General features: G+C 25.5%; 1 pseudogene; it reads right to left on the bottom strand.

Moving 5' to 3' along the window:
- Nucleotides 1–4,978: 4,978 nt before the first annotated feature.
- On the bottom strand, nucleotides 4,979–5,541 carry LOC148194196 (ethylene-responsive transcription factor ERF098 pseudogene; annotated as a pseudogene).
- Nucleotides 5,542–8,650: the final 3,109 nt, after the last annotated feature.

The following is an 8,650-nucleotide window of genomic DNA, read 5'->3' as shown; positions in this document are numbered from 1 at the left end:
TTTAACCAAATTTTGCTAAGTTTATTTAATGTTTTAAAAATATTTGATGATAATATTTGAGTTATTTACACTATTTGACACATTTTTTTATTTCAACTAGTTGAAAAACACATTTGAAATTTCAAATAAACTTAATAAAATTTTGTTAAATGATTAAATTCAAAATTTTAAAGACAAGAAACTAAATTAGTCCAAAGTTTCAAAGAAGGACTAATTTCAGTTTTAACTGAAAGTTAAAAGACAAAAAAAGATATGTAACTTTTAAAAATATAAGAGATATAGTATAAAGTAACTTGTAATTTAATTATCCATTGGACTCATTTTTTAGTAATCTAAGAATCTCTTTCTTAAGTGTCATTTTCTCTTTTAACAAACCGTAAATACTCTCTTATTGGTAGAGTTATTTCTTGTAATTGAACATAATAATGAAACAAAGGTTTAATTTACATATAAAAAATTGATATTATTTCAATAAATTTATGAATCTTTTATATATGATGTTTAATTTTTTATTTATTTTTATTTAAAGTAGAACATAAATTCACAACTAGATAACCAAATATTTACCTTCTTTATCTATTTTTTCTTTAGCATTTTGATTTTGACTATAGTGAAATTTTAAAATAACGAATTGACTATATAATTTTGTTCCACAATTTCCCATATATATATAATACTACTATTTGTTTGTTTTACATAAACTTTCTCTTACTTGTGTTCATTCAATTGGTAAAAGTACTCATGCATGAGTGTGTAATTAGATTGGGTCAAGCCCAATGGTTTCTTTTTCCTTCTTTTCTTTTTCTTTTTTATTTTCTTTCTTTTCTTTTCATTAAAAGAAACACTTCCTCTTTCTAATGCTCATCTTCTATAATTTATCTAAGTTTCTTACATTAATTTTGACCTTATTCAAAATCAAATTTTATGACTTTAATTGGTAAAAGCATTTATCGGTTACAATTTTTAAGTTACAAAAAATAGAAACTAACAGACAACATATTTCAAGTATATATTAATATATAGATTAATTATAGGATCCAATAAATTAAATTAAGCACTCACATTAGTAATCTCAATATTATAAATTTAGGTACAAAAAAAATAAAAAACCTACAAAATTAAGATAATCAATTTTAAGTTCTTAGATAAAATCTCTTAAATTTGGTAAGAAAGGGTTAGTGTGAAAGGTTTGATTAGAGATTATGTGAAGAGAAAATGAAAAGGACCCTTATTGTTTGTTTTTTCTTTAAATAATAAGTGTGTGATGAAGAATGATTATCCATAGAACATAGGACACATAACTTTCAATCACAATTGAAAGTGGGTGCATTCCCCTTTAGCCCATTTTCCTAATTTCACCAAATTTAAGATTTTGGTTAAGCTTTTAATATTCTCACCAATGGAATCAATGTCTTATTTCAAGGATCTTTCACTGTCAATAAGCATCTTTTGAAATTCATCACTTTTCCCATATCATGCAGCTTCTCAGAAATTCAAGTGCTTCATTTCAACTCATTGTTATCCAGATATTTAAAAAATATCTTATCATTTTAAAAATTAAAAAAAATCATAAATAAATTATATATATAAAGAAAAACAAATCTTATTTCAAACATATAATAGCAATATAAGTCAAATAAGAAAATGTTAAAATAAATTGTCATATAATTTTTTCATTAATACTTTTTTCATAAAATTTGGAAATTTATTTCTTTCAAAAAAAGGTTATACAACACTTCTCTTTAAGGGAATAACAAAAAGTAAGTAATAAAATAAATAATTATTCAGATAAAAAATATATGCTGTAAGAAAAATAAAGATTATAACGAATATCGAAAAGTACTAATAAATATAGTAAATTAATTCACGATGAATTTTTGTATAGTATTTTTTTTTGTCGTGGTCTGAACAGTATATCGAAACATATATAGCACTTTTTGTCAGGATCCATTGGTAACATTGTTAGTATATAACTGGCTTAATATAATGATCTCTATTTTTGTTAAGTATGTTTGATTTATTTTCAGTTTTTTTTTTTCTGTTTAATGTTGTTCTAAAGAATGTAATTTTTGTTCAATTTAGTCCTTTTTGTAGACAGCGTTTAAATCGTTAACGATCGACTGTCCAGCTGTGCAATAAGTGACACATCACCTTTGACACATCATCATCATCTCCTACTTCCAGAAACCCTAATTTTCCTCTAACCCTAACCGTCGTCGCCACGCTCGCGGCCAGCCACCATCTTCGCATCTCCATCATCAAACATTTTGAAACCCTAACCAGATGGTCGCGCTGCCACCACCGCTGTTCATCTTCTCCATCTAGCAACCACCCAAAAACACCACCATGACCATCTTCCCCTTCCTCCACCGTGAATTGTCATCAACATCTTCTCGCGACAACCATGACCATCGCAACGAGACAACGAGCCATGGGCGAGCTCATCTTCTCCGTCAAGTCTTCAACCTGCAAAGGGAAAAACAGAGAACGGAAAAGCCAAATTGAGCATAATCACTGCCGCAAAAGCACCATTCTCCATCAATATTCATCTTCTCCGGTCATCGCGAAGCTGCTCTCCAAACCTGCAAGTAGAAAGAAACCAGAGAAACCAAATCGCAGGCAAGCAACCATGAGCCAGATTCGCATCGCGACGCTCCTACATTTCGAAACCCATTCAATTTTCCTCTCGCGACGGCGTAGGCTTAAGGAAGCCTTTCCCCCTTACATTCATAAACCCTAATTTTTTGGGTGGGGAAGGGACTGCCACGTGACAGTCTCTCATTGGTTGCGTCATGTTTCAGTCAAGGCAGGTCAACAATGATATACACAGCTGCAAAAAGGACTAAATTGAACAAAAATTACATTCTTTAGGACAACATTGAACAGGAAAAAAAAACTGGGACCAAATCGAACACACTTGACTAAAATAGGACCATAGGGGTATTAAGCCTATATAATATCAAGATAATTCTTTTTTTCATTTAAAAACTCTTTTTTATATTTTAAAAACTTATATATTAATCTTCATATTTTTTATTTAAATTTTAGTAAACATATTACTTATTAAATAAATAAAGGAAACTTCGACTCTACTGACAATATAAAGCGAGTACTTCTTTGAAAACTGAAAGAAACAATATAACTATTTTTTTCCTTTTTCTTTGAAAAAAAAGTTCAATTTCTCCCTGTTCGAATAAAAGTTATGTGACACATAAGCGCACACAGAGTAAAAAAGACAAACAAATCTACACTCGCAGACACAAGGAAATATTATTATTTCTATTATTATTATTATTATATATGATATCATTTTTTAAATTTAGGAAAAAAAAAATTAAAAGTTCCATAAAAAATATCGCCAGGCACTTGTTATAAAACTGTCGTTAGAATGTGTGAGTAACAAATTTAAAATATTTTAAAATGAATTCGATGTAGAAAAATACGCGTATGTATACATATTATAAAAAACATTGTGTATCCTTAAAAGAAAAAGCATATATAAATAGGAAATTATTGTAAAATGGACTGTATTATAAAGAAACAAATAAATATTAGAGGTGCTAATTATAGAAAAATCAGTTTGGGCTCTGGGCTTAAAATAAAAAAGGCTATAAACAAAAGGATGAACTTAGTGTTTTAAGGGTGTTAATAGAGAAAAGCCTTTCATCTTCTTCTTCTTCTTTCTCAATTTTGTTTTTCCATTCAATCTCATTCTCACATAAACGAAAATCACACATTCTCTCTTCCATGGTTTCAAGAAATAAACTGATTTTGAGTAGGGTGAAAATTTTTGCATATGTGTGATTGGGAATTTTTTATTATATATATTTTTTTCTTCTGTACATATATTTCATTTTTTACTTAATTTTAAATTTTTATTATATATATTTATTTATTTATTTTAACTTGCTATATTACTTTTTCTTATGGAAAATAAATAATGATGAACGGATAGTATGAAGGAAAATTGAAGGAAGTATCTTGAATATCCGATAAGGGTGCATTTTCCAAATGACTAATATATGACTATTGTGTCATTCTTATATTTTTCCTTATGAGTGAAATGAGTAGTCACCATGACCAATTATGTTATCCCAATTCACTCTGGATGAATTTCATTCTATTTAATATTTATTTTTTTTCTTTTGTATAATCTAGTCCATGTATTCCTATGTTATTTTGCCTGTGAATCATTATTTGATGATATCTGGCTAGAAACAATAATATTTATATATTTGATTAAATTAATTAAATATTTTTATAAATGTTGAAAGTAAATATCAGATAACATTTTTTTTATTTTTATCTTTAGATAATTTATTATTTTTTATCTGTATTTGAATTTAGTTTATATTTATTCTATTATAATTAAAGAATTTTATGCTTATATTTAACACAAAGAATATTAATTTTACATATATTTTTTTATTATATTTAATATGATATCTAAAATCAGATTTTAAAAAAAAAATACTGTTACTTTTGTCCTATCCATTGCAGTGTCATTTATTGTTGCTACAACGCCATCGTAAAAAATAAAATCAATTTATAATATATTAAAAAATATAAATCTACTTTAAGTTTAATTTTCAAAAAGAAAAAAAAAAGCTCCTGATTAGAGATCAAACTTAAGTTTTACTTATCTTTGTCTTTATTATTTAATTTAATTATCTGTCAGAAAATTGTATTCATATTAATACCTTTTTTTTTTAATTTTACAATTTTATCAAGATTTCTTTGATATCAATAACTTGTTAAATTTATTTCCATTAGTGTGCAGAAAAAATATTTTAACTTTAAAACCTTTTTTTTTGGCTTTCCTTAATACGACTTTATTATGTAAAATGTATTTACTTGTTAAAAGTTTCCCTAACATAAATATAATAAAATATTAAAATTAAAGCACCGACAACATCCATCGAAAAGAACATCTCCCAAACACAGAAAATGACTAATACCATAACTTGTTCATCTTTTCTTGTATTTTTCATATTGAGCATCCTCTGTTGAAACACACTATAATCAATATTTTCTTGTTTACAAGGATTAAAAAAAGGAGATTACAAAGAACTCAACTTTCTGTGTTATTCTTCTCTTCAAACTGAAGAAGCTCCTCCAACACCTTATCATCCAAATACTCAAACTCGAAAACCTGTCTTTGCTGTCCACCATTTGCATGAGTAATGGATGATGATGATGATGCATTTTCATCAGTAATGGATGATGATGATGGTGATGGTATATGTTGAGGATAAACCCTAGCATGAGAACGGTACTCATTAGGAAAATTCAAAATTGCAACACGACCCCTCATGGTAAAAGCTGCATGATCATATGCCCTAGCTGCCTCTTCAGCACTCTCAAAGGTTCCCAACCACAACCTTGAACCTTGCTTAGAAGGGTCTCTGATCTCCGCCGCATACTTCCCCCACGGCCGCCGTCGAACGCCACGGTACCTGACTTTTTCCGCCGCCTTTGTCTCCTTCAACTTGTTATGCTCTTCCCTTTCGATCTTCTCCATGGAATATGCTTAGCTTTTTGGTTATCCACATCAATGTTCTTTGTGTTATATATATATTGCTACTTTTGACCTTTTGTGATCGTGTAGATGGAAGTACCTTTGATGAAAAATGTGAAAAAGGAGAATGGTAAGTTGTTTATTTATATTTAATAGTGAAAGTACATATGTTTTTTTTCTAGTAATGATAAATTAATACGCATCTAAATTTATTTGACACATATTATAAAAATAAAATGTTAATTAAAAAAGTAAACTTTTATATTTTTAAAAATAAAAAAATAAAAAAATATTAAAAAAAATGTGAAAATTTTGTTTTTGTTAAAATATCATTTTTATTTATTTTTAATAGAGGAAGTGTTTTTTTTCTTAGTATCCCTACCTATAGAAGTACTTCTATTCTAGAAAAATTATGTTAGATATTTAGTTATAGCTAAGGATTTTTGTCCACTTTCAAAAGTGTGTGAAGTGGAAATCAAGTTCACACTCGTTTCACAGATGAAAAAAAAAACAATTGTCTAGGAATGGCGTTTCTGTCTCACTGTAATCAGTTATATATTTAAGATATATTTTGGTCTAATAAAATCACACTTTAATTATTTTTATTTAAATTTTAAATTTTAAAAGATTTTAGAAAAAATTATGTTAGATGTATTACATTTTATATTATATCAACATATTTAATGAGGTATTTTCTAATATTTAGGTCATAGTTTTAAATTAATAAAGATTAGGTATTAAAGATATATATATTGTTGTTACTATGTGAAAGAAGATAAGATCAAGTTGTTGTTTTGATAGCGTCCATATGCAATGAATGATTTAGAATAAGTAGATTTTAATAGGACATGTGTGTCGAGATTGATCGTAAATTAGAAATTTTATAAAATTAATTTAATCTTATATGAATAAATTAGAGTTAGTTTTAACGCTAAATGAATTAAAATTTAGAAGAAAAATTATTAAAATTACTTTCTTAATAAATGATATTAATAACAATGGATTATTGTTAATATCTTGAAACTATTATTTCTTCTTTGTTTTAATTGATTAATCAGTAAAAACTAAAACATTATTTTTGTCTTTGTATTAATTGAATAAATAACTTACATAATTAATATGAATAATTCTCTTTTTTTTTTAAATAAATATATGTATCCTTTCTTATTTTGAATAAGTTCTTTTTATAAAACTCATGAGAATTTGAGAAATGATGTGTTTTGATGTATTAACAATTGTAAAATTCGTTGATAATCCAAAAAAATCAAGATCAAGTGTTATTGAAAACTTTCTTACTTGGCATTAGGAAAATTGTAATATTTTCACAAATTAGGTAATTTCTATTTTTGTATTTTCTTTGTAATTCTTTCTTTTCTATTATTTTCATCTGTTAGTGATATGTTAGAGTAATTGTGTATAATTTTATTCTTGTTTGTAAATCTTGAAAGTTTTCAAGTTCTTTGTATACTTAGAGTGTAGGTATAATATTAGTGAAAAACTAACTAAAGTTGTTAGATAATTGGACGTAAATTAGTGAATTAGTATAAAAACTTTCGTGTATTATGCATTCTTTCTTTGATTTTTTTTATCTTGATAATAGTTAAAAATACTTATTTAAACATCATCTATATATATTGTTAATTAATTAATTAAGTTTTTGTAAACTGTTTACAAAAAAGTCAAATAAGAAAAACCAATTCACCAACTCCTATTGGTTGAAGATATTAGTTGTAAGCATTTTTAACATAATATTGAATCACTTATTCATAAATTATGTAAATAACATTACTTAGTAAACTATACTTTTTTTTTAATATTGGTTGAAGCATGAATGTTTCTAAATAGTTTTTATTTTCGCAGAAAAAAAAATCATATCATTAATTTGATATGATTTTGATATATTTGGAACATATTAGAATATTTTATGAATAAATTATTATAAAGAGATGAGTTAGTAATTGAATCTAGCAATTTGTCCATATTTTATTTGTATTATTTGTTTATATTATACTTTTATTTCTTTACTAATTGAGAATCATTAATAAGTATTTTCATTTGCTTTTTGCTAATTCTACTTTAGTATTAAGCTAATTCTTGATTGTTGTTCAAAATTTAACTCACCTAATAAACTCCATAATGAAAAGAAGTTTCTAATAAACGCGTTGTTAAGAAAATGTGTCTCTAAATTATTCAGGTTACAAATGTTGAATTAGATTGGACTATGTCACAGTTCATGAATCGGAAATTAATTAATGTGAACAATGGGAAAATATTTGTCACCATATTTTTCCTGTGTAATAATAAAATAATGTATAGAATAATCAGGTTTTTAGAGCTCAGCAAAACTAATATTATAGCCACTTATTTAAAACCTATTTATTTTTATATTTACTCTTTAATAAGGTTTACATCAGCATGAGCTCAAACTCATGTCACTTTAAAACACAAGTTCATTTTTCAATAACTGGATCAGCATCTGTTGCCATTTGCCTTCAATTTACACTTAGAAAAAAAAATCTAGTTATAATTTAAGAAATAGAGTCTTAATCAAATATTAATATCAAAATACTTTATTATTCTTTTTACTTTTGAAACTAAAAATTAAACAGAAACAAAAACTATTAGAAACGAAAAAAACTAAGAAGTATTATGAACAAAAAATAAAATTCAATAATTAATAAGTAGCAAAACCATATTTAAACCTGAAAACATTCTACTAATGTAATTATTTATTTGCTAAACACATTACCAATTTGTTTTTTATTAGACAGATGTTTTATTTACTTATTTTAAGAAGAAAAAGACTTTGAAAAGAATAATCTAACACAAAGTTATACATAAATGTCATTTCTCTTTACATTAAAACATTAAATTTTATGATATTCACTCTATAAAGTTTAGACATTAACTCGTCAAAATTAGTTGGAGATATTAAAGAAAAATAAATTTATAATACAAATTTTCATCTAACTTCCCTCGTATTTTTTAAATTAAGGTAGGTTTAAATTTTATTTCTTAATATAATATCATATTATTTAAAGTCTGTTTTAATGAAATTTATTATTTATTTAATTTATTATAGCATCCGCTATTGAATTGTTATTACATAAATATCTAATTCTAAGTTTCAAA

The sequence above is a fragment of the Vigna umbellata genome, chromosome 8, assembly GCF_029865625.1.
Source record: "Vigna umbellata cultivar VRB3 chromosome 8, Vumbellata_1.0, whole genome shotgun sequence".
Classification (NCBI taxonomy): Eukaryota; Viridiplantae; Streptophyta; class Magnoliopsida; order Fabales; family Fabaceae; genus Vigna; species Vigna umbellata.
The sequence above is the reverse complement of the archived record's forward strand: the minus strand, read 5'-3'. Positions and strand labels throughout refer to the sequence as shown.